The 25,287-nt window shown below is 40.0% G+C and overlaps 44 non-coding genes across 44 annotated transcripts; all 44 read left to right on the forward strand.

Annotated features, from left to right (window-relative positions):
* The first annotated feature begins 280 nt into the window (after window positions 1-280).
* LOC130617610 (5S ribosomal RNA) lies at window positions 281-399 on the forward strand. Its single transcript, XR_008978688.1, has one exon. It is a non-coding gene; the product is annotated as a 5S ribosomal RNA (ribosomal RNA).
* Window positions 400-848: 449 nt separating this feature from the next.
* Window positions 849-967, forward strand: LOC130616810 (5S ribosomal RNA). Its single transcript, XR_008977889.1, has one exon. It is a non-coding gene; the product is annotated as a 5S ribosomal RNA (ribosomal RNA).
* A 450-nt stretch (window positions 968-1,417) lies between these two features.
* LOC130615465 (5S ribosomal RNA) lies at window positions 1,418-1,536 on the forward strand. Its single transcript, XR_008976554.1, has one exon. It is a non-coding gene; the product is annotated as a 5S ribosomal RNA (ribosomal RNA).
* A 450-nt stretch (window positions 1,537-1,986) lies between these two features.
* On the forward strand, window positions 1,987-2,105 carry LOC130616822 (5S ribosomal RNA). The gene has a single exon (XR_008977901.1). It is a non-coding gene; the product is annotated as a 5S ribosomal RNA (ribosomal RNA).
* A 449-nt stretch (window positions 2,106-2,554) lies between these two features.
* Window positions 2,555-2,673, forward strand: LOC130616350 (5S ribosomal RNA). The gene has a single exon (XR_008977433.1). It is a non-coding gene; the product is annotated as a 5S ribosomal RNA (ribosomal RNA).
* A 450-nt stretch (window positions 2,674-3,123) lies between these two features.
* On the forward strand, window positions 3,124-3,242 carry LOC130616834 (5S ribosomal RNA). Its single transcript, XR_008977913.1, has one exon. It is a non-coding gene; the product is annotated as a 5S ribosomal RNA (ribosomal RNA).
* Window positions 3,243-3,692: 450 nt separating this feature from the next.
* LOC130615466 (5S ribosomal RNA) lies at window positions 3,693-3,811 on the forward strand. Its single transcript, XR_008976555.1, has one exon. It is a non-coding gene; the product is annotated as a 5S ribosomal RNA (ribosomal RNA).
* A 450-nt stretch (window positions 3,812-4,261) lies between these two features.
* On the forward strand, window positions 4,262-4,380 carry LOC130616846 (5S ribosomal RNA). The gene has a single exon (XR_008977926.1). It is a non-coding gene; the product is annotated as a 5S ribosomal RNA (ribosomal RNA).
* Window positions 4,381-4,830: 450 nt separating this feature from the next.
* LOC130616351 (5S ribosomal RNA) lies at window positions 4,831-4,949 on the forward strand. Its single transcript, XR_008977434.1, has one exon. It is a non-coding gene; the product is annotated as a 5S ribosomal RNA (ribosomal RNA).
* Window positions 4,950-5,399: 450 nt separating this feature from the next.
* Window positions 5,400-5,518, forward strand: LOC130615467 (5S ribosomal RNA). Its single transcript, XR_008976556.1, has one exon. It is a non-coding gene; the product is annotated as a 5S ribosomal RNA (ribosomal RNA).
* Window positions 5,519-5,968: 450 nt separating this feature from the next.
* Window positions 5,969-6,087, forward strand: LOC130615470 (5S ribosomal RNA). The gene has a single exon (XR_008976558.1). It is a non-coding gene; the product is annotated as a 5S ribosomal RNA (ribosomal RNA).
* A 450-nt stretch (window positions 6,088-6,537) lies between these two features.
* LOC130616375 (5S ribosomal RNA) lies at window positions 6,538-6,655 on the forward strand. Its single transcript, XR_008977458.1, has one exon. It is a non-coding gene; the product is annotated as a 5S ribosomal RNA (ribosomal RNA).
* A 449-nt stretch (window positions 6,656-7,104) lies between these two features.
* LOC130617215 (5S ribosomal RNA) lies at window positions 7,105-7,223 on the forward strand. Its single transcript, XR_008978293.1, has one exon. It is a non-coding gene; the product is annotated as a 5S ribosomal RNA (ribosomal RNA).
* Window positions 7,224-7,673: 450 nt separating this feature from the next.
* On the forward strand, window positions 7,674-7,791 carry LOC130616377 (5S ribosomal RNA). The gene has a single exon (XR_008977459.1). It is a non-coding gene; the product is annotated as a 5S ribosomal RNA (ribosomal RNA).
* A 449-nt stretch (window positions 7,792-8,240) lies between these two features.
* On the forward strand, window positions 8,241-8,359 carry LOC130617216 (5S ribosomal RNA). The gene has a single exon (XR_008978294.1). It is a non-coding gene; the product is annotated as a 5S ribosomal RNA (ribosomal RNA).
* A 450-nt stretch (window positions 8,360-8,809) lies between these two features.
* On the forward strand, window positions 8,810-8,932 carry LOC130617987 (5S ribosomal RNA). Its single transcript, XR_008979063.1, has one exon. It is a non-coding gene; the product is annotated as a 5S ribosomal RNA (ribosomal RNA).
* Window positions 8,933-9,382: 450 nt separating this feature from the next.
* Window positions 9,383-9,501, forward strand: LOC130615323 (5S ribosomal RNA). The gene has a single exon (XR_008976413.1). It is a non-coding gene; the product is annotated as a 5S ribosomal RNA (ribosomal RNA).
* A 450-nt stretch (window positions 9,502-9,951) lies between these two features.
* On the forward strand, window positions 9,952-10,070 carry LOC130615089 (5S ribosomal RNA). The gene has a single exon (XR_008976179.1). It is a non-coding gene; the product is annotated as a 5S ribosomal RNA (ribosomal RNA).
* Window positions 10,071-10,520: 450 nt separating this feature from the next.
* On the forward strand, window positions 10,521-10,639 carry LOC130615486 (5S ribosomal RNA). Its single transcript, XR_008976575.1, has one exon. It is a non-coding gene; the product is annotated as a 5S ribosomal RNA (ribosomal RNA).
* Window positions 10,640-11,089: 450 nt separating this feature from the next.
* Window positions 11,090-11,208, forward strand: LOC130618275 (5S ribosomal RNA). The gene has a single exon (XR_008979349.1). It is a non-coding gene; the product is annotated as a 5S ribosomal RNA (ribosomal RNA).
* Window positions 11,209-11,658: 450 nt separating this feature from the next.
* Window positions 11,659-11,776, forward strand: LOC130616378 (5S ribosomal RNA). The gene has a single exon (XR_008977460.1). It is a non-coding gene; the product is annotated as a 5S ribosomal RNA (ribosomal RNA).
* Window positions 11,777-12,226: 450 nt separating this feature from the next.
* On the forward strand, window positions 12,227-12,345 carry LOC130618091 (5S ribosomal RNA). The gene has a single exon (XR_008979165.1). It is a non-coding gene; the product is annotated as a 5S ribosomal RNA (ribosomal RNA).
* Window positions 12,346-12,795: 450 nt separating this feature from the next.
* On the forward strand, window positions 12,796-12,918 carry LOC130617988 (5S ribosomal RNA). Its single transcript, XR_008979064.1, has one exon. It is a non-coding gene; the product is annotated as a 5S ribosomal RNA (ribosomal RNA).
* A 450-nt stretch (window positions 12,919-13,368) lies between these two features.
* LOC130619279 (5S ribosomal RNA) lies at window positions 13,369-13,487 on the forward strand. Its single transcript, XR_008980021.1, has one exon. It is a non-coding gene; the product is annotated as a 5S ribosomal RNA (ribosomal RNA).
* A 450-nt stretch (window positions 13,488-13,937) lies between these two features.
* Window positions 13,938-14,056, forward strand: LOC130615101 (5S ribosomal RNA). The gene has a single exon (XR_008976191.1). It is a non-coding gene; the product is annotated as a 5S ribosomal RNA (ribosomal RNA).
* A 450-nt stretch (window positions 14,057-14,506) lies between these two features.
* LOC130615487 (5S ribosomal RNA) lies at window positions 14,507-14,625 on the forward strand. The gene has a single exon (XR_008976576.1). It is a non-coding gene; the product is annotated as a 5S ribosomal RNA (ribosomal RNA).
* Window positions 14,626-15,075: 450 nt separating this feature from the next.
* Window positions 15,076-15,194, forward strand: LOC130615392 (5S ribosomal RNA). The gene has a single exon (XR_008976481.1). It is a non-coding gene; the product is annotated as a 5S ribosomal RNA (ribosomal RNA).
* A 450-nt stretch (window positions 15,195-15,644) lies between these two features.
* LOC130615113 (5S ribosomal RNA) lies at window positions 15,645-15,763 on the forward strand. The gene has a single exon (XR_008976203.1). It is a non-coding gene; the product is annotated as a 5S ribosomal RNA (ribosomal RNA).
* Window positions 15,764-16,213: 450 nt separating this feature from the next.
* Window positions 16,214-16,332, forward strand: LOC130615205 (5S ribosomal RNA). The gene has a single exon (XR_008976294.1). It is a non-coding gene; the product is annotated as a 5S ribosomal RNA (ribosomal RNA).
* Window positions 16,333-16,782: 450 nt separating this feature from the next.
* Window positions 16,783-16,901, forward strand: LOC130615451 (5S ribosomal RNA). Its single transcript, XR_008976540.1, has one exon. It is a non-coding gene; the product is annotated as a 5S ribosomal RNA (ribosomal RNA).
* Window positions 16,902-17,351: 450 nt separating this feature from the next.
* LOC130619304 (5S ribosomal RNA) lies at window positions 17,352-17,470 on the forward strand. The gene has a single exon (XR_008980045.1). It is a non-coding gene; the product is annotated as a 5S ribosomal RNA (ribosomal RNA).
* Window positions 17,471-17,920: 450 nt separating this feature from the next.
* On the forward strand, window positions 17,921-18,039 carry LOC130618911 (5S ribosomal RNA). The gene has a single exon (XR_008979654.1). It is a non-coding gene; the product is annotated as a 5S ribosomal RNA (ribosomal RNA).
* A 450-nt stretch (window positions 18,040-18,489) lies between these two features.
* Window positions 18,490-18,608, forward strand: LOC130615440 (5S ribosomal RNA). The gene has a single exon (XR_008976529.1). It is a non-coding gene; the product is annotated as a 5S ribosomal RNA (ribosomal RNA).
* Window positions 18,609-19,058: 450 nt separating this feature from the next.
* LOC130619156 (5S ribosomal RNA) lies at window positions 19,059-19,177 on the forward strand. Its single transcript, XR_008979899.1, has one exon. It is a non-coding gene; the product is annotated as a 5S ribosomal RNA (ribosomal RNA).
* A 432-nt stretch (window positions 19,178-19,609) lies between these two features.
* On the forward strand, window positions 19,610-19,728 carry LOC130615746 (5S ribosomal RNA). The gene has a single exon (XR_008976833.1). It is a non-coding gene; the product is annotated as a 5S ribosomal RNA (ribosomal RNA).
* Window positions 19,729-20,178: 450 nt separating this feature from the next.
* Window positions 20,179-20,297, forward strand: LOC130615441 (5S ribosomal RNA). Its single transcript, XR_008976530.1, has one exon. It is a non-coding gene; the product is annotated as a 5S ribosomal RNA (ribosomal RNA).
* A 450-nt stretch (window positions 20,298-20,747) lies between these two features.
* LOC130617496 (5S ribosomal RNA) lies at window positions 20,748-20,866 on the forward strand. The gene has a single exon (XR_008978573.1). It is a non-coding gene; the product is annotated as a 5S ribosomal RNA (ribosomal RNA).
* A 450-nt stretch (window positions 20,867-21,316) lies between these two features.
* Window positions 21,317-21,435, forward strand: LOC130617827 (5S ribosomal RNA). The gene has a single exon (XR_008978903.1). It is a non-coding gene; the product is annotated as a 5S ribosomal RNA (ribosomal RNA).
* Window positions 21,436-21,885: 450 nt separating this feature from the next.
* LOC130618397 (5S ribosomal RNA) lies at window positions 21,886-22,004 on the forward strand. Its single transcript, XR_008979457.1, has one exon. It is a non-coding gene; the product is annotated as a 5S ribosomal RNA (ribosomal RNA).
* A 450-nt stretch (window positions 22,005-22,454) lies between these two features.
* LOC130616858 (5S ribosomal RNA) lies at window positions 22,455-22,573 on the forward strand. Its single transcript, XR_008977938.1, has one exon. It is a non-coding gene; the product is annotated as a 5S ribosomal RNA (ribosomal RNA).
* A 450-nt stretch (window positions 22,574-23,023) lies between these two features.
* LOC130616327 (5S ribosomal RNA) lies at window positions 23,024-23,142 on the forward strand. Its single transcript, XR_008977410.1, has one exon. It is a non-coding gene; the product is annotated as a 5S ribosomal RNA (ribosomal RNA).
* A 450-nt stretch (window positions 23,143-23,592) lies between these two features.
* LOC130617508 (5S ribosomal RNA) lies at window positions 23,593-23,711 on the forward strand. Its single transcript, XR_008978586.1, has one exon. It is a non-coding gene; the product is annotated as a 5S ribosomal RNA (ribosomal RNA).
* Window positions 23,712-24,161: 450 nt separating this feature from the next.
* On the forward strand, window positions 24,162-24,280 carry LOC130617839 (5S ribosomal RNA). The gene has a single exon (XR_008978916.1). It is a non-coding gene; the product is annotated as a 5S ribosomal RNA (ribosomal RNA).
* Window positions 24,281-24,730: 450 nt separating this feature from the next.
* On the forward strand, window positions 24,731-24,849 carry LOC130618521 (5S ribosomal RNA). Its single transcript, XR_008979479.1, has one exon. It is a non-coding gene; the product is annotated as a 5S ribosomal RNA (ribosomal RNA).
* The last annotated feature ends 438 nt before the right edge of the window (window positions 24,850-25,287 follow it).

Raw genomic sequence — 25,287 nt, forward strand, 5'->3', positions numbered from 1 at the left:
GCGTCAGACAAAGAAAATGGCGATGTAGTTACTTTGCTAATTAACTTTGTCATATGAAAATTAAGTCTGAAAGTACCCTAGATTGCCTTCGTTGGAACTTTTTACCGGAAATCTTAAAGCGCATTATTGTCGTAATTAATGGATAGCGCTTGAAACGAGCTTTCAAATGCACATAAACACAACCTTTTTCGGATAATCCAGTCAAGAAATATGACCTTTAAAATTTAAACCATTTTTGATGTAATGTGCTAATAAATCGTAGATATCTGCCCGTTTGTTTGTCTACGACCATACCACGATGAACACACCTGTTCTCGTCCGATCACGGAATTTAAGCATCGTTGGGCAGGGATAGTACTTGGATGGGGGACCGCCTGGGAACTCCCGGTGTCGTAGGCTATTGACTTTTTCACGTTACATTATTTATCATTAGGACTGGGACGTATCTTTTTTACGCAATAGCCGCTGAGTAAATCAAGAAAGAGACATGATTAGAATTTGCTTTCCCTTCAAAACGGCTACAATCTTGCTGCAATAAATGCGCCACGTCGCAAATAAATGGATTACGAGCGTCAGACAAAGAAAATGGCGATGTAGTTACTTTGCTAATTAACTTTGTCATATGAAAATTAAGTCTGAAAGCACCCTAGATTTCCTTCGTTGGAACTTTTTACCGGAAATCTTAAAGCGCATGGTTGTCGTAAAGAATCGATAGCGCTTAAAAAGAGCTTTCAAATGCACATAAACACGACCTATTTCGGATGATCCAGTCAAGAAATATGACCTTTAAAGTGTGAACCATTTTCGATGTAATGTCTAATAAATCGTAGATATCTGCCCCTTTGTGTGTCTACGACCATACCACGATGAACACACCTGTTCTCGTCCGATCACGGAAGTTAAGCATCGTTGGGCCGGGATAGTACTTGGATGGGGGACCGCCTGGGAACTCCCGGTGTCGTAGGCTATTGACTTTTTCACGTTACATTATTTATCATTACGACTGTGACGTATCTTTTTTACGCAATAGCCGCCGAGTTAATCAAGAAAGAGACATGATTAGAAGTTGCTTTCCCTTCAAAACGACTACCATCGTGCTGCAATAAATGCGCCACGTCGCAAATGAATGGATTACGACCGTCAGACAAAGAAAATAGCGATGTACTTACTTTGCTAACTAATTTTGTCATATGAAAATTAAGTCTGAAAGTACCCTAGATTTCCTTCGTTGGAACTTTTTACCGGAAATCTTAAAGCGCATTATTGTCGTAATTAATGAATAGCGCTTGAAATGAGCTTTCAAATGCACATAAACACGACCTATTTCGGATAATCCAGTCAAGAAATATGACCTTTAAAGTTTAAACCATTTTCGATGTAATGTGCTAATAAATCGTAGATATCTGCCCGTTTGTTTGTCTACGACCATACCACGATGAACACACCTGTTCTCGTCAGATCACGGAAGTTAAGCATCGTTGGGCCGGGATAGTACTTGAATGGGGGACCGCCTGGGAACTCCCGGTGTCGTAGGCTATTGACTTTTTCACGTTACATTATTTATCATTACGACTGTGACGTATCTTTTTTACGCAATAGCCGCCGAGTAAATCAAGAAAGAGACATGATTAGAAGTTGCTTTCCCTTCAAAACGACTACCATCGTGCTGCAATAAATGCGCCACGTCGCAAATGAATGGATTACGAGCGTCAGACAAAGAAAATAGCGATGTACTTACTTTGCTAATTAACTTTGTCATATGAAAATTGAGTCTGAAAGTACCCTAGATTTCCTTCGTTGGAACTTTTTACCGGAAATCTTAAAGCGCATTATTGTCGTAATTAATGAATAGCGCTTGAAATGAGCTTTCAAATGCACATAAACACGACCTATTTCGGATAATCCAGTCAAGAAATATGACCTTTAAAGTTTAAACCATTTTCGATGTAATGTGCTAATAAATCGTAGATATCTGCCCATTTGTTTGTCTACGACCATACCACGATGAACACACCTGTTCTCGTCCGATCACGGAAGTTAAGCATCGTTGGGCCGGGATAGTACTTGGATGGGGGACCGCCTGGGAACTCCCGGTGTCGTAGGCTATTGACTTTTTCACGTTACATTATTTATCATTACGACTGGGACGTATCTTTTTTACGCAATAGCCGCTGAGTAAATCAAGAAAGAGACATGATTAGAAGTTTCTTTCCCTTCAAAACGGCTACAATCTTGCTGCAATAAATGCGCCACGTCGCAAATAAATGGATTACGAGCGTCAGACAAAGAAAATGGCGATGTAGTTACTTTGCTAATTAACTTTGTCATATGAAAATTAAGTCTGAAAGTACCCTAGATTGCCTTCGTTGGAACTTTTACCGGAATTCTTAAAGCGCATTATTGTCGTAATTAATGGATAGCGCTTGAAACGAGCTTTCAAATGCACATAAACACAACCTTTTTCGGATAATCCAGTCAAGAAATATGACCTTTAAAATTTAAACCATTTTTGATGTAATGTGCTAATAAATCGTAGATATCTGCCCGTTTGTTTGTCTACGACCATACCACGATGAACACACCTGTTCTCGTCCGATCACGGAATTTAAGCATCGTTGGGCCGGGATAGTACTTGGATGGGGGACCGCCTGGGAACTCCCGGTGTCGTAGGCTATTGACTTTTTCACGTTACATTATTTATCATTAGGACTGGGACGTATCTTTTTTACGCAATAGCCGCTGAGTAAATCAAGAAAGAGACATGATTAGAATTTGCTTTCCCTTCAAAACGGCTACAACCTTGCTGCAATAAATGCGCCACGTCGCAAATAAATGGATTACGAGCGTCAGACAAAGAAAATGGCGATGTAGTTACTTTGCTAATTAACTTTGTCATATGAAAATTAAGTCTGAAAGCACCCTAGATTTCCTTCGTTGGAACTTTTTACCGGAAATCTTAAAGCGCATGGTTGTCGTAAAGAATCGATAGCGCTTAAAAAGAGCTTTCAAATGCACATAAACACGACCTATTTCGGATGATCCAGTCAAGAAATATGACCTTTAAAGTGTGAACCATTTTCGATGTAATGTGCTAATAAATCGTAGATATCTGCCCCTTTGGGTGTCTACGACCATACCACGATGAACACACCTGTTCTCGTCCGATCACGGAAGTTAAGCATCGTTGGGCCGGGATAGTACTTGGATGGGGGACCGCCTGGGAACTCCCGGTGTCGTAGGCTATTGACTTTTTCACGTTACATTATTTATCATTACGACTGTGACGTATCTTTTTTACGCAATAGCCGCCGAGTAAATCAAGAAAGAGACATGATTAGAAGTTGCTTTCCCTTCAAAACGACTACCATCGTGCTGCAATAAATGCGCCACGTCGCAAATGAATGGATTACGACCGTCAGACAAAGAAAATAGCGATGTACTTACTTTGCTAACTAATTTTGTCATATGAAAATTAAGTCTGAAAGTACCCTAGATTTCCTTCGTTGGAACTTTTTACCGGAAATCTTAAAGCGCATTATTGTCGTAATTAATGAATAGCGCTTGAAATGAGCTTTCAAATGCACATAAACACGACCTATTTCGGATAATCCAGTCAAGAAATATGACCTTTAAAGTTTAAACCATTTTCGATGTAATGTGCTAATAAATCGTAGATATCTGCCCGTTTGTTTGTCTACGACCATACCACGATGAACACACCTGTTCTCGTCAGATCACGGAAGTTAAGCATCGTTGGGCCGGGATAGTACTTGAATGGGGGACCGCCTGGGAACTCCCGGTGTCGTAGGCTATTGACTTTTTCACGTTACATTATTTATCATTACGACTGTGACGTATCTTTTTTACGAAATAGCCGCCGAGTAAATCAAGAAAGAGACATGATTAGAAGTTGCTTTCCCTTCAAAACGACTACCATCGTGCTGCAATAAATGCGCCACGTCGCAAATGAATGGATTACGAGCGTCAGACAAAGAAAATAGCGATGTACTTACTTTGCTAACTAATTTTGTCATATGAAAATTAAGTCTGAAAGTACCCTAGATTTCCTTCGTTGGAACTTTTTACCGGAAATCTTAAAGCGCATTATTGTCGTAATTAATGAATAGCGCTTGAAATGAGCTTTCAAATGCACATAAACACGACCTATTTCGGATAATCCAGTCAAGAAATATGACCTTTAAAGTTTAAACCATTTTCGATGTAATGTGCTAATAAATCGTAGATATCTGCCCGTTTGTTTGTCTACGACCATACCACGATGAACACACCTGTTCTCGTCCGATCACGGAAGTTAAGCATCGTTGGGCCGGGATAGTACTTGGATGGGGGACCGCCTGGGAACTCCCGGTGTCGTAGGCTATTGACTTTTTCACGTTACATTATTTATCATTACGACTGGGACGTATCTTTTTTACGCAATAGCCGCTGAGTAAATCAAGAAAGAGACATGATTAGAAGTTTCTTTCCCTTCAAAACGGCTACAATCTTGCTGCAATAAATGCGCCACGTCGCAAATAAATGGATTACGAGCGTCAGACAAAGAAAATGGCGATGTAGTTACTTTGCTAATTAACTTTGTCATATGAAAATTAAGTCTGAAAGTACCCTAGATTGCCTTCGTTGGAACTTTTTACCGGAAATCTTAAAGCGCATTATTGTCGTAATTAATGGATAGCGCTTGAAACGAGCTTTCAAATGCACATAAACACAACCTTTTTCGGATAATCCAGTCAAGAAATATGACCTTTAAAATTTAAACCATTTTTGATGTAATGTGCTAATAAATCGTAGATATCTGCCCGTTTGTTTGTCTACGACCATACCACGATGAACACACCTGTTCTCGTCCGATCACGGAATTTAAGCATCGTTGGGCCGGGATAGTACTTGGATGGGGGACCGCCTGGGAACTCCCGGTGTCGTAGGCTATTGACTTTTTCACGTTACATTATTTATCATTAGGACTGGGACGTATCTTTTTTACGCAATAGCCGCTGAGTAAATCAAGAAAGAGACATGATTAGAATTTGCTTTCCCTTCAAAACGGCTACAATCTTGCTGCAATAAATGCGCCACGTCGCAAATAAATGGATTACGAGCGTCAGACAAAGAAAATGGCGATGTAGTTACTTTGCTAATTAACTTTGTCATATGAAAATTAAGTCTGAAAGCACCCTAGATTTCCTTCGTTGGAACTTTTTACCGGAAATCTTAAAGCGCATGGTTGTCGTAAAGAATCGATAGCGCTTAAAAAGAGCTTTCAAATGCACATAAACACGACCTATTTCGGATAATCCAGTCAAGAAATATGACCTTTAAAGTTTAAACCATTTTCGATGTAATGTGCTAATAAATCGTAGATATCTGCCCGTTTGTTTGTCTACGACCATACCACGATGAACACACCTGTTCTCGTCAGATCACGGAAGTTAAGCATCGTTGGGCCGGGATAGTACTTGAATGGGGGACCGCCTGGGAACTCCCGGTGTCGTAGGCTATTGACTTTTTCACGTTACATTATTTATCATTACGACTGTGACGTATCTTTTTTACGCAATAGCCGCCGAGTAAATCAAGAAAGAGACATGATTAGAAGTTGCTTTCCCTTCAAAACGACTACCATCGTGCTGCAATAAATGCACCACGTCGCAAATGAATGGATTACGAGCGTCAGACAAAGAAAATAGCGATGTACTTACTTTGCTAACTAATTTTGTCATATGAAAATTAAGTCTGAAAGTACCCTAGATTTCCTTCGTTGGAACTTTTTACCGGAAATCTTAAAGCGCATTATTGTCGTAATTAATGAATAGCGCTTGAAATGAGCTTTCAAATGCACATAAACACGACCTATTTCGGATAATCCAGTCAAGAAATATGACCTTTAAAGTTTAAACCATTTTCGATGTAATGTGCTAATAAATCGTAGATATCTGCCCGTTTGTTTGTCTACGACCATACCACGATGAACACACCTGTTCTCGTCAGATCACGGAAGTTAAGCATCGTTGGGCCGGGATAGTACTTGAATGGGGGACCGCCTGGGAACTCCCGGTGTCGTAGGCTATTGACTTTTTCACGTTACATTATTTATCATTACGACTGGGACGTATCTTTTTTACGCAATAGCCGCTGAGTAAATCAAGAAAGAGACATCATTAGAAGTTGCTTTCCCTTCAAAACGGCTACAATCTTGCTGCAATAAATGCGCCACGTCGCAAATAAATGGATTAGGAGCGTCAGACAAAGAAAATGGCGATGTAGTTACTTTGCTAATTAACTTTGTCATATGAAAATTAAGTCTGAAAGCACCCTAGATTTCCTTCGTTGGAACTTTTTACCGGAAATCTTAAAGCGCATTATTGTCGTAATTAATGGATAGCGCTTGAAATGAGCTTTCAAATGCACATAAACACGACCTATTTCGGATAATCCAGTCAAGAAATATGACCTTCAAAATTTAAACCATTTTCGATGTAATGTGCTAATAAATCGTAGATATCTGCCCGTTTGTTTGTCTACGACCATACCACGATGAACACACCTGTTCTCGTCCGATCACGGAAGTTAAGCATCGTTGGGCCGGGATAGTACTTGGATGGGGACCGCCTGGGAACTCCTGGTGTCGTAGGCTATTGACTTTTTCACGTTACATTATTTATCATTACGACTGGGACGTATCTTTTTTACGCAATAGCCGCTGAGTAAATCAATAAAGAGACATGATTAGAAGTTGCTTTCCCTTCAAAACGGCTACAATCTTGCAGCATTAAATGCGCCACGTCGCAAATAAATGGATTACGAGCGTCAGACAAAGAAAATGGCGATGTAGTTACTTTGCTAATTAACTTTGTCATATGAAAATTAAGTCTGAAAGCACCCTAGATTTCCTTCGTTGGAATTTTTTCCGGAAATCTTAAAGCGCATGGTTGTCGTAAAGAATCGATAGCGCTTAAAAAGAGCTTTCAAATGCACATAAACACGACCTATTTCGGATGATCCAGTCAAGAAAAATGACCTTTAAAGTTTGAACCATTTTCGATGTAATGTGCTAATAAATCGTAGATATCTGCCCGTTTGTGTGTCTACGACCATACCACGATGAACACACCTGTTCTCGTCCGATCACGGAAGTTAAGCATCCTCGGGCCGGGATAGTACTTGGATGGAGGACCGCCTGGGAACTCCCGGTGTCGTAGGCTATTGACTTTTTCACGTTACATTATTTATCATTACGACTGTGATGTATCTTTTTTACGCAATAGCCGCTGAGTAAATCAAGTAAGGGACATCATTAGAAATTTCTTTCCCTTCAAAAGGGCTACGATCTGGCAGCATTAAATGCGCCACGTCGCAAATGAATGGATTACGAGCGTCAGACAAAGAGAATGGCGATGTAGCTAATTTGCTAATTAACTTTGTCATATGAAAATAAAGTCTGAAAGTACCCTAGATTGCCTTCGTTGGAACTTTTTACCGGAAATCTTAAAGCGCATTATTGTCGTAATTAATGGATAGCGCTTGAAACGAGCTTTCAAATGCACATAAACACGACCTATTTCGGATAATCCAGTCAAGAAATATGACCTTCAAAATTTAAACCATTTTCGATGTAATGTGCTAATAAATCGTAGATATCTGCCCGTTTGTTTGTCTACGACCATACCACGATGAACACACCTGTTCTCGTCCGATCACGGAAGTTAAGCATCGTTGGGCCGGGATAGTACTTGGATGGGGACCGCCTGGGAACTCCTGGTGTCGTAGGCTATTGACTTTTTCACGTTACATTATTTATCATTACGACTGGGACGTATCTTTTTTACGCAATAGCCGCTGAGTAAATCAATAAAGAGACATGATTAGAAGTTGCTTTCCCTTCAAAACGGCTACAATCTTGCAGCATTAAATGCGCCACGTCGCAAATAAATGGATTACGAGCGTCAGACAAAGAAAATGGCGATGTAGTTACTTTGCTAATTAACTTTGTCATATGAAAATTAAGTCTGAAAGCACCCTAGATTTCCTTCGTTGGAATTTTTTCCGGAAATCTTAAAGCGCATGGTTGTCGTAAAGAATCGATAGCGCTTAAAAAGAGCTTTCAAATGCACATAAACACGACCTATTTCGGATGATCCAGTCAAGAAAAATGACCTTTAAAGTTTGAACCATTTTCGATGTAATGTGCTAATAAATCGTAGATATCTGCCCGTTTGTGTGTCTACGACCATACCACGATGAACACACCTGTTCTCGTCCGATCACGGAAGTTAAGCATCCTCGGGCCGGGATAGTACTTGGATGGAGGACCGCCTGGGAACTCCCGGTGTCGTAGGCTATTGACTTTTTCACGTTACATTATTTATCATTACGACTGTGATGTATCTTTTTTACGCAATAGCCGCTGAGTAAATCAAGTAAGGGACATCATTAGAAATTTCTTTCCCTTCAAAAGGGCTACGATCTGGCAGCATTAAATGCGCCACGTCGCAAATGAATGGATTACGAGCGTCAGACAAAGAGAATGGCGATGTAGCTAATTTGCTAATTAACTTTGTCATATGAAAATAAAGTCTGAAAGTACCCTGGATTGCCTTCGTTGGAACTTTTTACCGGAAATCTTAAAGCGCATGGTTGTCGTAATTAATGGATAGCGCTTGAAATGAGCTTTCAAATGCACATAAACACGACCTATTTCGGATGATCCAGTCAAGAAATATGACCTTTAAAGTTTAAACCATTTTCGATGTGATGTGCTAATAAATCGTAGATATCTGCCCGTTTGTTTGTTTACGACCATACCACGATGAACACACCTGTTCTCGTCCGATCACGGAAGTTAAGCATCGTCGGGCCGGGATAGTACTTGGATGGGGGACCGCCCGCCTGGGAACTCCCGGTGTCGTAGGCTATTGACTTTTTCACGTTACATTATTTATCATTACGACTGTGACGTATCTTTTTTACGAAATAGCCGCTGAGTAAATCTAGAAAGAGACATGATTAGAAGTTGCTTTCCCTTCAAAACGGCTACAATCTTGCTGCAATAAATGCGCCACGTCGCAAATGAATGGATTACGAGCGTCAGACAAAGAGAATGGCGATGTAGTTACTTTGCTAATTAACTTTGTCATATGAAAATTAAGTCTGAAAGCACCCTAGATTTCCTTCGTTGGAACTTTTTACCGGAAATCTTAAAGCGCATTACTGTCGTAATTACGGGATAGCGCTTAAAATGAGCTTTCAAATGCACATAAACACGACCTATTTCGGATAATCCAGTCAAGAAATATGACCTTTAAAATTTAAACCATTTTCGATGTAATGTGCTAATAAATCGTAGATATCTGCCCGTTTGTTTGTCTACGACCATACCACGATGAACACACCTGTTCTCGTCCGATCACGGAAGTTAAACATCGTCGGGCCGGGGTAGTACTTGGATGGGGGACCGCCTGGGAACTCCCGGTGTCGTAGGCTATTGACTTTTTCACGTTACATTATTTATCATTAGGACTGGGACGTATCTTTTTTACGCAATAGCCGCTGAGTAAATCAAGAAAGAGACATGATTATAAGTTGCTTTCCCTTCAAAACGGCTACAATCTTGCTGCAATAAATGCGCCACGTCGCAAATAAATGGATTACGAGCGTCAGACAAAGAAAATGGCGATGTAGTTACTTTGCTAATTAACTTTGTCATATGAAAATTAAGTCTGAAAGTACCCTAGATTGCCTTCGTTGGAACTTTTTACCGGAAATCTTAAAGCGCATTATTGTCGTAATTAATGGATAGCGCTTGAAACGAGCTTTCAAATGCACATAAACACAACCTTTTTCGGATAATCCAGTCAAGAAATATGACCTTTAAAATTTAAACCATTTTTGATGTAATGTGCTAATAAATCGTAGATATCTGCCCGTTTGTTTGTCTACGACCATACCACGATGAACACACCTGTTCTCGTCCGATCACGGAAGTTAAGCATCGTTGGGCCGGGATAGTACTTGGATGGGGGACCACCTGGGAACTCCCGGTGTCGTAGGCTATTGACTTTTTCACGATACATTATTTATCATTAGGACTGGGACGTATCTTTTTTACGCAATAGCCGCTGAGTAAATCAAGAAAGAGACATGATTATAATTTGCTTTCCCTTCAAAACGGCTACAATCTTGCTGCAATAAATGCGCCACGTCGCAAATAAATGGATTACGAGCGTCAGACAAAGAAAATGGCGATGTAGTTACTTTGCTAATTAACTTTGTCATATGAAAATTAAGTCTGAAAGCACCCTAGATTTCCTTCGTTGGAACTTTTTACCGGAAATCTTAAAGCGCATGGTTGTCGTAATTAATGGATAGCGCTTGAAATGAGCTTTCAAATGCACATAAACACGACCTATTTCGGATAATCCAGTCAAGAAATATGACCTTTAAAATTTAAACCATTTTCGATGTAATGTGCTAATAAATCGTAGATATCTGCCCGTTTGTTTGTCTACGACCATACCACGATGAACACACCTGTTCTCGTCCGATCACGGAAGTTAAGCATCGTTGGGCCTGGAGAGTACTTTGATGGGGGACCGCCTGGGAACTCCTGGTGTCGTAGGCTATTGACTTTTTCACGTTACATTATTTATCATTACGACTGGGACGTATCTTTTTTACGCAATAGCCGCTGAGTAAATCAAGAAAGAGACATGATTAGAAGTTGCTTTCCCTTCAAAACGGCTACAATCTTGCTGCAATAAATGCGCCACGTCGCAAATAAATGGATTACGAGCGTCAGACAAAGAAAATGGCGATGTAGTTACTTTGCTAATTAACTTTGTCATATGAAAATTAAGTCTGAAAGCACCCTAGATTTCCTTCGTTGGAACTTTTTACCGGAAATCTTAAAGCGCATTATTGTCGTAATTAATGAATAGCGCTTGAAATGAGCTTTCAAATGCACATAAACACGACCTATTTCGGATAATCCAGTCAAGAAATATGACCTTTAAAATTTAAACCATTTTCGATGTAATGTGCTAATAAATCGTAGATATCTGCCCGTTTGTTTGTCTACGACCATACCACGATGAACACACCTGTTCTCGTCCGATCACGGAAGTTAAGCATCGTTGGGCCGGGATAGTACTTGGATGGGGGACCGCCTGGGAACTCCTGGTGTCGTAGGCTATTGACTTTTTCACGTTACATTATTTATCATTACGACTGGGACGTATCTTTTTTACGCAATAGCCGCTGAGTAAATCAAGAAAGAGACATGATTAGAAGTTGCTTTCGCTTCAAAACGGCTACAATCTTGCAGCATTAAATGCGCCACGTCGCAAATAAATGGATTACGAGCGTCAGACAAAGAAAATGGCGATGTAGTTACTTTGCTAATTAACTTTGTCATATGAAAATTAAGTCTGAAAGCACCCTAGATTTCCTTCGTTGGAACTTTTTACCGGAAATCTTAAAGCGCATTATTGTCGTAATTAATGGATAGCGCTTGAAATGAGCTTTCAAATGCACATAAACACGACCTATTTCGGATAATCCAGTCAAGAAATATGACCTTCAAAATTTAAACCATTTTCGATGTAATGTGCTAATAAATCGTAGATATCTGCCCGTTTGTTTGTCTACGACCATACCACGATGAACACACCTGTTCTCGTCCGATCACGGAAGTTAAGCATCGTTGGGCCGGGATAGTACTTGGATGGGGACCGCCTGGGAACTCCTGGTGTCGTAGGCTATTGACTTTTTCACGTTACATTATTTATCATTACGACTGGGACGTATCTTTTTTACGCAATAGCCGCTGAGTAAATCAAGAAAGAGACATGATTAGAAGTTGCTTTCCCTTCAAAACGGCTACAATCTTGCAGCATTAAATGCGCCACGTCGCAAATAAATGGATTACGAGCGTCAGACAAAGAAAATGGCGATGTAGTTACTTTGCTAATTAACTTTGTCATATGAAAATTAAGTCTGAAAGCACCCTAGATTTCCTTCGTTGGAACTTTTTACCGGAAATCTTAAAGCGCATGGTTGTCGTAAAGAATCGATAGCGCTTAAAAAGAGCTTTCAAATGCACATAAACACGACCTATTTCGGATGATCCAGTCAAGAAATATGACCTTTAAAGTTTGAACCATTTTCGATGTAATGTGCTAATAAATCGTAGATATCTGCCCGTTTGTGTGTCTACGACCATACCACGATGAACACACCTGTTCTCGTCCGATCACGGAAGTTAAGCATCCTCGGGCAGGGATAGTACTTGGATGGAGGACCGCCTGGGAACTCCCGGTGTCGTAGGCTATTGACTTTTTCACGTTACATTATTTATCATTACGACTGTGATGTATCTTTTTTACGCAATAGCCGCTGAGTAAATCAAGTAAGGGACATCATTAGAAATTTCTTTCCCTTCAAAAGGGCTACGATCTGGCAGCATTAAATGCGCCACGTCGCAAATGAATGGATTACGAGCGTCAGACAAAGAGAATGGCGATGTAGCTAATTTGCTAATTAACTTTGTCATATGAAAATAAAGTCTGAAAGTACCCTGGATTGCCTTCGTTGGAACTTTTTACCGGAAATCTTAAAGCGCATGGTTGTCGTAATTAATGGATAGCGCTTGAAATGAGCTTTCAAATGCACATAAACACGACCTATTTCGGATGATCCAGTCAAGAAATATGACCTTTAAAGTTTAAACCATTTTCGATGTGATGTGCTAATAAATCGTAGATATCTGCCCGTTTGTTTGTTTACGACCATACCACGATGAACACACCTGTTCTCGTCCGATCACGGAAGTTAAGCATCGTCGGGCCGGGATAGTACTTGGATGGGGGACCGCCCGCCTGGGAACTCCCGGTGTCGTAGGCTATTGACTTTTTCACGTTACATTATTTATCATTACGACTGTGACGTATCTTTTTTACGAAATAGCCGCTGAGTAAATCTAGAAAGAGACATGATTAGAAGTTGCTTTCCCTTCAAAACGGCTACAATCTTGCTGCAATAAATGCGCCACGTCGCAAATGAATGGATTACGAGCGTCAGACAAAGAGAATGGCGATGTAGTTACTTTGCTAATTAACTTTGTCATATGAAAATTAAGTCTGAAAGCACCCTAGATTTCCTTCGTTGGAACTTTTTACCGGAAATCTTAAAGCGCATTACTGTCGTAATTACGGGATAGCGCTTAAAATGAGCTTTCAAATGCACATAAACACGACCTATTTCGGATAATCCAGTCAAGAAATATGACCTTTAAAATTTAAACCATTTTCGATGTAATGTGCTAATAAATCGTAGATATCTGCCCGTTTGTTTGTCTACGACCATACCACGATGAACACACCTGTTCTCGTCCGATCACGGAAGTTAAACATCGTCGGGCCGGGGTAGTACTTGGATGGGGGACCACCTGGGAACTCCCGGTGTCGTAGGCTATTGACTTTTTCACGTTACATTATTTATCATTAGGACTGGGACGTATCTTTTTTACGCAATAGCCGCTGAGTAAATCAAGAAAGAGACATGATTATAAGTTGCTTTCCCTTCAAAACGGCTACAATCTTGCTGCAATAAATGCGCCACGTCGCAAATAAATGGATTACGAGCGTCAGACAAAGAAAATGGCGATGTAGTTACTTTGCTAATTAACTTTGTCATATGAAAATTAAGTCTGAAAGTACCCTAGATTGCCTTCGTTGGAACTTTTTACCGGAAATCTTCAAGCGCATTATTGTCGTAATTAATGGATAGCGCTTGAAACGAGCTTTCAAATGCACATAAACACAACCTTTTTCGGATAATCCAGTCAAGAAATATGACCTTTAAAATTTAAACCATTTTTGATGTAATGTGCTAATAAATCGTAGATATCTGCCCGTTTGTTTGTCTACGACCATACCACGATGAACACACCTGTTCTCGTCCGATCACGGAAGTTAAGCATCGTTGGGCCGGGATAGTACTTGGATGGGGGACCACCTGGGAACTCCCGGTGTCGTAGGCTATTGACTTTTTCACGATACATTATTTATCATTAGGACTGGGACGTATCTTTTTTACGCAATAGCCGCTGAGTAAATCAAGAAAGAGACATGATTATAATTTGCTTTCCCTTCAAAACGGCTACAATCTTGCTGCAATAAATGCGCCACGTCGCAAATAAATGGATTACGAGCGTCAGACAAAGAAAATGGCGATGTAGTTACTTTGCTAATTAACTTTGTCATATGAAAATTAAGTCTGAAAGCACCCTAGATTTCCTTCGTTGGAACTTTTTACCGGAAATCTTAAAGCGCATGGTTGTCGTAATTAATGGATAGCGCTTGAAATGAGCTTTCAAATGCACATAAACACGACCTATTTCGGATAATCCAGTCAAGAAATATGACCTTTAAAATTTAAACCATTTTCGATGTAATGTGCTAATAAATCGTAGATATCTGCCCGTTTGTTTGTCTACGACCATACCACGATGAACACACCTGTTCTCGTCCGATCACGGAAGTTAAGCATCGTTGGGCCTGGAGAGTACTTTGATGGGGGACCGCCTGGGAACTCCTGGTGTCGTAGGCTATTGACTTTTTCACGTTACATTATTTATCATTACGACTGGGACGTATCTTTTTTACGCAATAGCCGCTGAGTAAATCAAGAAAGAGACATGATTATAATTTGCTTTCCCTTCAAAACGGCTACAATCTTGCTGCAATAAATGCGCCACGTCGCAAATAAATGGATTACGAGCGTCAGACAAAGAAAATGGCGATGTAGTTACTTTGCTAATTAACTTTGTCATATGAAAATTAAGTCTGAAAGCACCCTAGATTTCCTTCGTTGGAACTTTTTACCGGAAATCTTAAAGCGCATTATTGTCGTAATTACGGGATAGCGCTTAAAATGAGCTTTCAAATGCACATAAACACGACCTATTTTGGATAATCCAGTCAAGAAATATGACCTTTAAAATTTAAACCATTTTTGATGTAATGTGCTAATAAATCGTAGATATCTGCCCGTTTGTTTGTCTACGACCATACCACGATGAACACACCTGTTCTCGTCCGATCACGGAAGTTAAGCATCGTCGGGCCGGGGTAGTACTTGGATGGGGGACCGCCTGGGAACTCCCGGCGTCGTAGGCTATTGACTTTTTCACGTTACATTATTTATCATTAGGACTGGGACGTATCTTTTTTACGCAATAGCCGCTGAGTAAATCAAGAAAGAGACATGATTATAAGTTGCTTTCCCTTCAAAACGGCTACAATCTTGCTGCAATAAATGCGCCACGTCGCAAATAAATGGATTACGAGCGTCAGACAAAGAAAATGGCGATGTAGTTACTTTGCTAATTAACTTTGTCATATGAAAATTAAGTCTGAAAGTACCCTAGATTGCCTTCGTTGGAACTTTTTACCGGAAATCTTAAAGCGCATTATTGTCGTAATTAATGGATAGCGCTTGAAACGAGCTTTCAAATGCACATAAACACAACCTTTTTCGGATAATCCAGTCAAGAAATATGACCTTTAAAATTTAAACCATTTTTGATGTAATGTGCTAATAAATCGTAGATATCTGCCCGTTTGTTTGTCTACGACCATACCACGATGAACACACCTGTTCTCGTCCGATCACGGAAGTTAAGCATCGTTGGGCCGGGATAGTACTTGGATGGGGGACCACCTGGGAACTCCCGGTGTCGTAGGCTATTGACTTTTTCACGTTACATTATTTATCATTAGGACTGGGACGTATCTTTTTTACGCAATAGCCGCTGAGTAAATCAAGAAAGAGACATGATTATAATTTGCTTTCCCTTCAAAACGGCTACAATCTTGCTGCAATAAATGCGCCACGTCGCAAATAAATGGATTACGAGCGTCAGACAAAGAAAATGGCGATGTAGTTACTTTGCTAATTAACTTTGTCATATGAAAATTAAGTCTGAAAGCACCCTAGATTTCCTTCGTTGGAACTTTTTACCGGAAATCTTAAAGCGCATGGTTGTCGTAATTAATGGATAGCGCTTGAAATGAGCTTTCAAATGCACATAAACACGACCTATTTCGGATAATCCAGTCAAGAAATATGACCTTTAAAATTTAAACCATTTTCGATGTAATGTGCTAATAAATCGTAGATATCTGCCCGTTTGTTTGTCTACGACCATACCACGATGAACACACCTGTTCTCGTCCGATCACGGAAGTTAAGCATCGTTGGGCCAGGATAGTACTTGGATGGGGGACCGCCTGGGAACTCCTGGTGTCGTAGGCTATTGACTTTTTCACGTTACATTATTTATCATTACGACTGGGACGTATCTTTTTTACGCAATAGCCGCTGAGTAAATCAAGAAAGAGACATGATTAGAAGTTGCTTTCCCTTCAAAACGGCTACAATCTTGCTGCAATAAATGCGCCACGTCGCAAATAAATGGATTACAAGCGTCAGACAAAGAAAATGGCGATGTAGTTACTTTGCTAATTAACTTTGTCATATGAAAATTAAGTCTGAAAGCACCCTAGATTTCCTTCGTTGGAACTTTTTACCGGAAATCTTAAAGCGCATTATTGTCGTAATTAATGAATAGCGCTTGAAATGAGCTTTCAAATGCACATAAACACGACCTATTTCGGATAATCCAGTCAAGAAATATGACCTTTAAAGTTTAAACCATTTTCGATGTAATGTGCTAATAAATCGTAGATATCTGCCCGTTTGTTTGTCTACGACCATACCACGATGAACACACCTGTTCTCGTCCGATCACGGAAGTTAAGCATCGTTGGGCCGGGATAGTACTTGGATGGGGTACCGCCTGGGAACTCCCGGTGTCGTAGGCTATTGACTTTTTCACGTTACATTATTTATCATTACGACTGGGACGTATCTTTTTTACGCAATAGCCGCTGAGTAAATCAAGAAAGAAGCATGATTAGAAGTTGCTTTCCCTTCAAAACGGCTACAATCTTGCTGCAATAAATGCGCCACGTCGCAAATAAATGGATTACGAGCGTCAGACAAAGAAAATGGCGATGTAGTTACTTTGCTAATTAACTTTGTCATATGAAAATTAAGTCTGAAAGCACCCTAGATTTCCTTCGTTGGAACTTTTTACCGGAAATCTTAAAGCGCATTATTGTCGTAATTAATGAATAGCGCTTGAAATGAGCTTTCAAATGCACATAAACACGACCTATTTCGGATAATCCAGTCAAGAAATATGACCTTTAAAATTTAAACCATTTTCGATGTAATGTGCTAATAAATCGTAGATATCTGCCCGTTTGTTTGTCTACGACCATACCACGATGAACACACCTGTTCTCGTCCGATCACGGAAGTTAAGCATCGTTGGGCCGGGATAGTACTTGGATGGGGAACCGCCTGGGAACTCCTGGTGTCGTAGGCTATTGACTTTTTCACGTTACATTATTTATCATTACGACTGGGACGTATCTTTCTTACGCAATAACCGCTGAGTAAATCAAGAAAGAGACATGATTAGAGGTTGCTTTCCCTTCAAAACGGCTACAATCTTGCAGCATTAAATGCGCCACGTCGCAAATAAATGGATTACGAGCGTCAGACAAAGAAAATGGCGATGTAGTTACTTTGCTAATTAACTTTGTCATATGAAAATTAAGTCTGAAAGCACCCTAGATTTCCTTCGTTGGAACTTTTTACCGGAAATCTTAAAGCGCATGGTTGTCGTAAAGAATCGATAGCGCTTGAAATGAGCTTTCAAATGCACATAAACACGACCTATTTCGGATAATCCAGTCAAGAAATATGACCTTTAAAATTTAAACCATTTTTGATGTAATGTGCTAATAAATCGTAGATATCTGCCCGTTTGTTTGTCTACGACCATACCACGATGAACACACCTGTTCTCGTCCGATCACGGAAGTTAAGCATCGTCGGGCCAGGATAGTACTTGGATGGGGGACCGCCTGGGAACTCCCGGTGTCGTAGGCTATTGACTTTTTCACGTTACATTATTTATCATTAGGACTGGGACGTATCTTTTTTACGCAATAGCCGCTGAGTAAATCAAGAAAGAGACATGATTATAAGTTGCTTTCCCTTCAAAACGGCTACAATCTTGCTGCAATAAATGCGCCACGTCGCAAATAAATGGATTACGAGCGTCAGACAAAGAAAATGGCGATGTAGTTACTTTGCTAATTAACTTTGTCATATGAAAATTAAGTCTGAAAGTACCCTAGATTGCCTTCGTTGGAACTTTTTACCGGAAATCTTAAAGCGCATTATTGTCGTAATTAATGGATAGCGCTTGAAACGAGCTTTCAAATGCACATAAACACAACCTTTTTCGGATAATCCAGTCAAGAAATATGACCTTTAAAATTTAAACCATTTTTGATGTAATGTGCTAATAAATCGTAGATATCTGCCCGTTTGTTTGGCTACGACCATACCACGATGAACACACCTGTTCTCGTCCGATCACGGAAGTTAAGCATCGTTGGGCCGGGATAGTACTTGGATGGGGGACCGCCTGGGAACTCCCGGTGTCGTAGGCTATTGACTTTTTCACGTTACATTATTTATCATTAGGACTGGGACGTATCTTTTTTACGCAATAGCCGCTGAGTAAATCAAGAAAGAGACATGATTAGAAGTTGCTTTCCCTTCAAAACGGCTACAATCTTGCTGCAATAAATGCGCCACGTCGCAAATAAATGGATTACGAGCGTCAGACAAAGAAAATGGCGATGTAGTTACTTTGCTAATTAACTTTGTCATATGAAAATTAAGTCTGAAAGTACCCTAGATTGCCTTCGTTGGAACTTTTTACCGGAAATCTTAAAGCGCATTATTGTCGTAATTAATGGATAGCGCTTGAAACGAGCTTTCAAATGCACATAAACACAACCTTTTTCGGATAATCCAGTCAAGAAATATGACCTTTAAAATTTAAACCATTTTTGATGTAATGTGCTAATAAATCGTAGATATCTGCCCGTTTGTTTGTCTACGACCATACCACGATGAACACACCTGTTCTCGTCCGATCACGGAAGTTAAGCATCGTTGGGCCGGGATAGTACTTCGATGGGGGACCGCCTGGGAACACCCGGTGTCGTAGGCTATTGACTTTTTCACGTTACATTATTTATCATTAGGATTGGGACGTATCTTTTTTACGCAATAGCCGCTGAGTAAATCAAGAAAGAGACATGATTAGAAGTTGCTTTCCCTTCAAAACGGCTACAATCTTGCTGCAATAAATGCGCCACGTCGCAAATAAATGGATTACGAGCGTCAGACAAAGAAAATAGCGATGTAGTTACTTTGCTAATTAACTTTGTCATATGAAAATTAAGTCTGAAAGCACCCTAGATTTCCTTCGTTGGAACTTTTTACCGGAAATCTTAAAGCGCATTATTGTCGTAATTAATGGATAGCGCTTGAAATGAGCTTTCAAATGCACATAAACACGACCTATTTCGGATAATCCAATCAAGAAATATGACCTTTAAAATTTAAACCATTTTCGATGTAATGTGCTACCCGTTTGTTTGTCTACGACCATACCACGATGAACACACCTGTTCTCGTCCGATCACGGAAGTTAAGCATCGTTGGGCCGGGATAGTACGTGGATGGGGGACCGCCTGGGAACTCCTGGTGTCGTAGGCTATTGACTTTTTCACGTTACATTATTTATCATTACGACTGGGACGTATCTTTTTTACGCAATAGCCGCTGAGTAAATCAAGAAAGAGACATGATTAGAAGTTGCTTTCCCTTCAAAACGGCTACAATCTTGCTGCAATAAATGCGCCACGTCGCAAATAAATGGATTACGAGCGTCAGACAAAGAAAATGGCGATGTAGTTACTTTGCTAATTAACTTTGTCATATGAAAATTAAGTCTGAAAGTACCCTAGATTGCCTTCGTTGGAACTTTTTACCGGAAATCTTAAAGCGCATTATTGTCGTAATTAATGGATAGCGCTTGAAACGAGCTTTCAAATGCACATAAACACAACCTTTTTCGGATAATCCAGTCAAGAAATATGACCTTTAAAATTTAAACCATTTTTGATGTAATGTGCTAATAAATCGTAGATATCTGCCCGTTTGTTTGGCTACGACCATACCACGATGAACACACCTGTTCTCGTCCGATCACGGAAGTTAAGCATCGTTGGGCCGGGATAGTACTTGGATGGGGGACCGCCTGGGAACTCCCGGTGTCGTAGGCTATTGACTTTTTCACGTTACATTATTTATCATTAGGACTGGGACGTATCTTTTTTACGCAATAGCCGCTGAGTAAATCAAGAAAGAGACATGATTAGAAGTTGCTTTCCCTTCAAAACGGCTACAATCTTGCTGCAATAAATGCGCGACGTCGCAAATAAATGGATTACGAGCGTCAGACAAAGAAAATGGCGATGTAGTTACTTTGCTAATTAACTTTGTCATATGAAAATTAAGTCTGAAAGTACCCTAGATTGCCTTCGTTGGAACTTTTTACCGGAAATCTTAAAGCGCATTATTGTCGTAATTAATGGATAGCGCTTGAAACGAGCTTTCAAATGCACATAAACACAACCTTTTTCGGATAATCCAGTCAAGAAATATGACCTTTAAAATTTAAACCATTTTTGATGTAATGTGCTAATAAATCGTAGATATCTGCCCGTTTGTTTGTCTACGACCATACCACGATGAACACACCTGTTCTCGTCCGATCACGGAAGTTAAGCATCGTTGGGCCGGGATAGTACTTCGATGGGGGACCGCCTGGGAACTCCTGGTGTCGTAGGCTATTGACTTTTTCACGTTACATTATTTATCATTACGACTGGGACGTATCTTTTTTACGCAATAGCCGCTGAGTAAATCAAGAAAGAGACATGATTAGAAGTTGCTTTCCCTTCAAAACGGCTACAATCTTGCTGCAATAAATGCGCCACGTCGCAAATAAATGGATTACGAGCGTCAGACAAAGAAAATGGCGATGTAGTTACTTTGCTAATTAACTTTGTCATATGAAAATTAAGTCTGAAAGCACCCTAGATTTCCTTCGTTGGAACTTTTTACCGGAAATCTTAAAGCGCATTATTGTCGTAATTAAGGAATAGCGCTTGAAATGAGCTTTCAAATGCACATAAACACGACCTATTTCGGATAATCCAGTCAAGAAATATGACTTTTAAAGTTTAAACCATTTTCGATGTAATGTGCTAATAAATCGTAGATATCTGCCCGTTTGTTTGTCTACGACCATACCACGATGAACACACCTGTTCTCGTCAGATCACGGAAGTTAAGCATCGTTGGGCCGGGATAGTACTTGGATGGGGGACCGCCTGGGAACTCCCGGTGTCGTAGGCTATTGACTTTTTCACGTTACATTATTTATCATTACGACTGGGACGTATCTTTTTTACGCAATAGCCGCTGAGTAAATCAAGAAAGAGACATGATTAGAAGTTGCTTTCCCTTCAAAACGGCTACAATCTTGCTGCAATAAATGCGCCACGTCGCAAATAAATGGATTACGAGCGTCAGACAAAGAAAATGGCGATGTAGTTACTTTGCTAATTAACTTTGTCATATGAAAATTAAGTCTGAAAGCACCCTAGATTTTCTTCGTTGGAACTTTTTACCGGAAATCTTAAAGCGCATTATTGTCGTAATTAATGGATAGCGCTTGAAACGAGCTTTCAAATGCACATAAACACGACCTATTTCGGATAATCCAGTCAAGAAATATGACCTTTAAAATTTAAACCATTTTCGATGTAATGTGCTAATAAATCGTAGATATCTGCCCGTTTGTTTGTCTACGACCATACCACGATGAACACACCTGTTCTCGTCCGATCACGGAAGTTAAGCATCGTTGGGCCGGGATAGTACTTGGATGGGGGACCGCCTGGGAACTCCTGGTGTCGTAGGCTATTGACTTTTTCACGTTACATTATTTATCATTACGACTGGGACGTATCTTTTTTACGCAATAGCCGCTGAGTAAATCAAGAAAGAGACATGATTAGAAGTTGCTTTCCCTTCAAAACGGCTACAATCTTGCAGCATTAAATGCGCCACGTCGCAAATAAATGGATTACGAGGGTCAGACAAAGAAAATGGCGATGTAGTTACTTTGCTAATTAACTTTGTCATATGAAAATTAAGTCTGAAAGCACCCTAGATTTCCTTCGTTGGAACTTTTTACCGGAAATCTTAAAGCGCATGGTTGTCGTAAAGAATCGATAGCGCTTGAAACGAGCTTTCAAATGCACATAAACACAACCTATTTCGGATAATCCAGTCAAGAAATATGACCTTTAAAATTTAAACCATTTTTGATGTAATGTGCTAATAAATCGTAGATATCTGCCCGTTTGTTTGTCTACGACCATACCACGATGAACACACCTGTTCTCGTCCGATCACGGAAGTTAAGCATCGTTGGGCCGGGATAGTACTTGGATGGGGGACCGCCTGGGAACTCCCGGTGTCGTAGGCTATTGACTTTTTCACGTTACATTATTTATCATTAGGACTAGGACGTATCTTTTTTACGCAATAGCCGCTGAGTAAATCAAGAAAGAGACATGATTAGAAGTTGCTTTCCCTTCAAAACGGCTACAATCTTGCTGCAATAAATGCGCCACGTCGCAAATAAATGGATTACGAGCGTCAGACAAAGAAAATGGCGATGTAGTTACTTTGCTAATTAACTTTGTCATATGAAAATTAAGTCTGAAAGTACCCTAGATGGCCTTCGTTGGAACTTTTTACCGGAAATCTTAAAGCGCATTATTGTCGTAATTAATGGATAGCGCTTGAAACGAGCTTTGAAATGCACATAAACACAACCTTTTTCGGATAATCCAGTCAAGAAATATGACCTTTAAAATTTAAACCATTTTTGATGTAATGTGCTAATAAATCGTAGATATCTGCCCGTTTGTTTGTCTACCACCATACCACGATGAACACACCTGTTCTCGTCCGATCACGGAAGTTAAGCATCGTTGGGCCGGGATAGTACTTGGATGGGGGACCGCCTGGGAACTCCCGGTGTCGTAGGCTATTGACTTTTTCACGTTACATTATTTATCATTAGGACTAGGACGTATCTTTTTTACGCAATAGCCGCTGAGTAAATCAAGAAAGAGACATGATTATAAGTTGCTTTCCCTTCAAAACGGCTACAATCTTGCTGCAATAAATGCGCCACGTCGCAAATAAATGGATTACGAGCGTCAGACAAAGAAAATGGCGATGTAGTTACTTTGCTAATTAACTTTGTCATATGAAAATTAAGTCTGAAAGTACCCTAGATTGCCTTCGTTGGAACTTTTTACCGGAAATCTTAAAGCGCATTATTGTCGTAATTAATGGATAGCGCTTGAAACGAGCTTTCAAATGCACATAAACACAACCTTTTTCGGATAATCCAGTCAAGAAATATGACCTTTAAAATTTAAACCATTTTTGATGTAATGTGCTAATAAATCGTAGATATCTGCCCGTTTGTTTGTCTACGACCATACCACGATGAACACACCTGTTCTCGTCCGATCACGGAAGTTAAGCATCGTTGGGCCGGGATAGTACTTCGATGGGGGACCGCCTGGGAACTCCTGGTGTCGTAGGCTATTGACTTTTTCACGTTACATTATTTATCATTACGACTGGGACGTATCTTTTTTACGCAATAGCCGCTGAGTAAATCAAGAAAGAGACATGATTAGAAGTTGCTTTCCCTTCAAAACGGCTACAATCTTGCTGCAATAAATGCGCCACGTCGCAAATAAATGGATTACGAGCGTCAGACAAAGAAAATGGCGATGTAGTTACTTTGCTAATTAACTTTGTCATATGAAAATTAAGTCTGAAAGCACCCTAGATTTCCTTCGTTGGAACTTTTTACCGGAAATCTTAAAGCGCATTATTGTCGTAATTAAGGAATAGCGCTTGAAATGAGCTTTCAAATGCACATAAACACGACCTATTTCGGATAATCCAGTCAAGAAATATGACTTTTAAAGTTTAAACCATTTTCGATGTAATGTGCTAATAAATCGTAGATATCTGCCCGTTTGTTTGTCTACGACCATACCACGATGAACACACCTGTTCTCGTCAGATCACGGAAGTTAAGCATCGTTGGGCCGGGATAGTACTTGGATGGGGGACCGCCTGGGAACTCCCGGTGTCGTAGGCTATTGACTTTTTCACGTTACATTATTTATCATTACGACTGGGACGTATCTTTTTTACGCAATAGCCGCTGAGTAAATCAAGAAAGAGACATGATTAGAAGTTGCTTTCCCTTCAAAACGGCTACAATCTTGCTGCAATAAATGCGCCACGTCGCAAATAAATGGATTACGAGCGTCAGACAAAGAAAATGGCGATGTAGTTACTTTGCTAATTAACTTTGTCATATGAAAATTAAGTCTGAAAGCACCCTAGATTTTCTTCGTTGGAACTTTTTACCGGAAATCTTAAAGCGCATTATTGTCGTAATTAATGGATAGCGCTTGAAACGAGCTTTCAAATGCACATAAACACGACCTATTTCGGATAATCCAGTCAAGAAATATGACCTTTAAAATTTAAACCATTTTCGATGTAATGTGCTAATAAATCGTAGATATCTGCCCGTTTGTTTGTCTACGACCATACCACGATGAACACACCTGTTCTCGTCCGATCACGGAAGTTAAGCATCGTTGGGCCGGGATAGTACTTGGATGGGGGACCGCCTGGGAACTCCTGGTGTCGTAGGCTATTGACTTTTTCACGTTACATTATTTATCATTACGACTGGGACGTATCTTTTTTACGCAATAGCCGCTGAGTAAATCAAGAAAGAGACATGATTAGAAGTTGCTTTCCCTTCAAAACGGCTACAATCTTGCAGCATTAAATGCGCCACGTCGCAAATAAATGGATTACGAGGGTCAGACAAAGAAAATGGCGATGTAGTTACTTTGCTAATTAACTTTGTCATATGAAAATTAAGTCTGAAAGCACCCTAGATTTCCTTCGTTGGAACTTTTTACCGGAAATCTTAAAGCGCATGGTTGTCGTAAAGAATCGATAGCGCTTGAAACGAGCTTTCAAATGCACATAAACACAACCTATTTCGGATAATCCAGTCAAGAAATATGACCTTTAAAATTTAAACCATTTTTGATGTAATGTGCTAATAAATCGTAGATATCT

This window comes from Hydractinia symbiolongicarpus, chromosome 11 (assembly GCF_029227915.1).
Source record: "Hydractinia symbiolongicarpus strain clone_291-10 chromosome 11, HSymV2.1, whole genome shotgun sequence".
In the NCBI taxonomy this organism is placed as follows: Eukaryota; Metazoa; Cnidaria; class Hydrozoa; order Anthoathecata; family Hydractiniidae; genus Hydractinia; species Hydractinia symbiolongicarpus.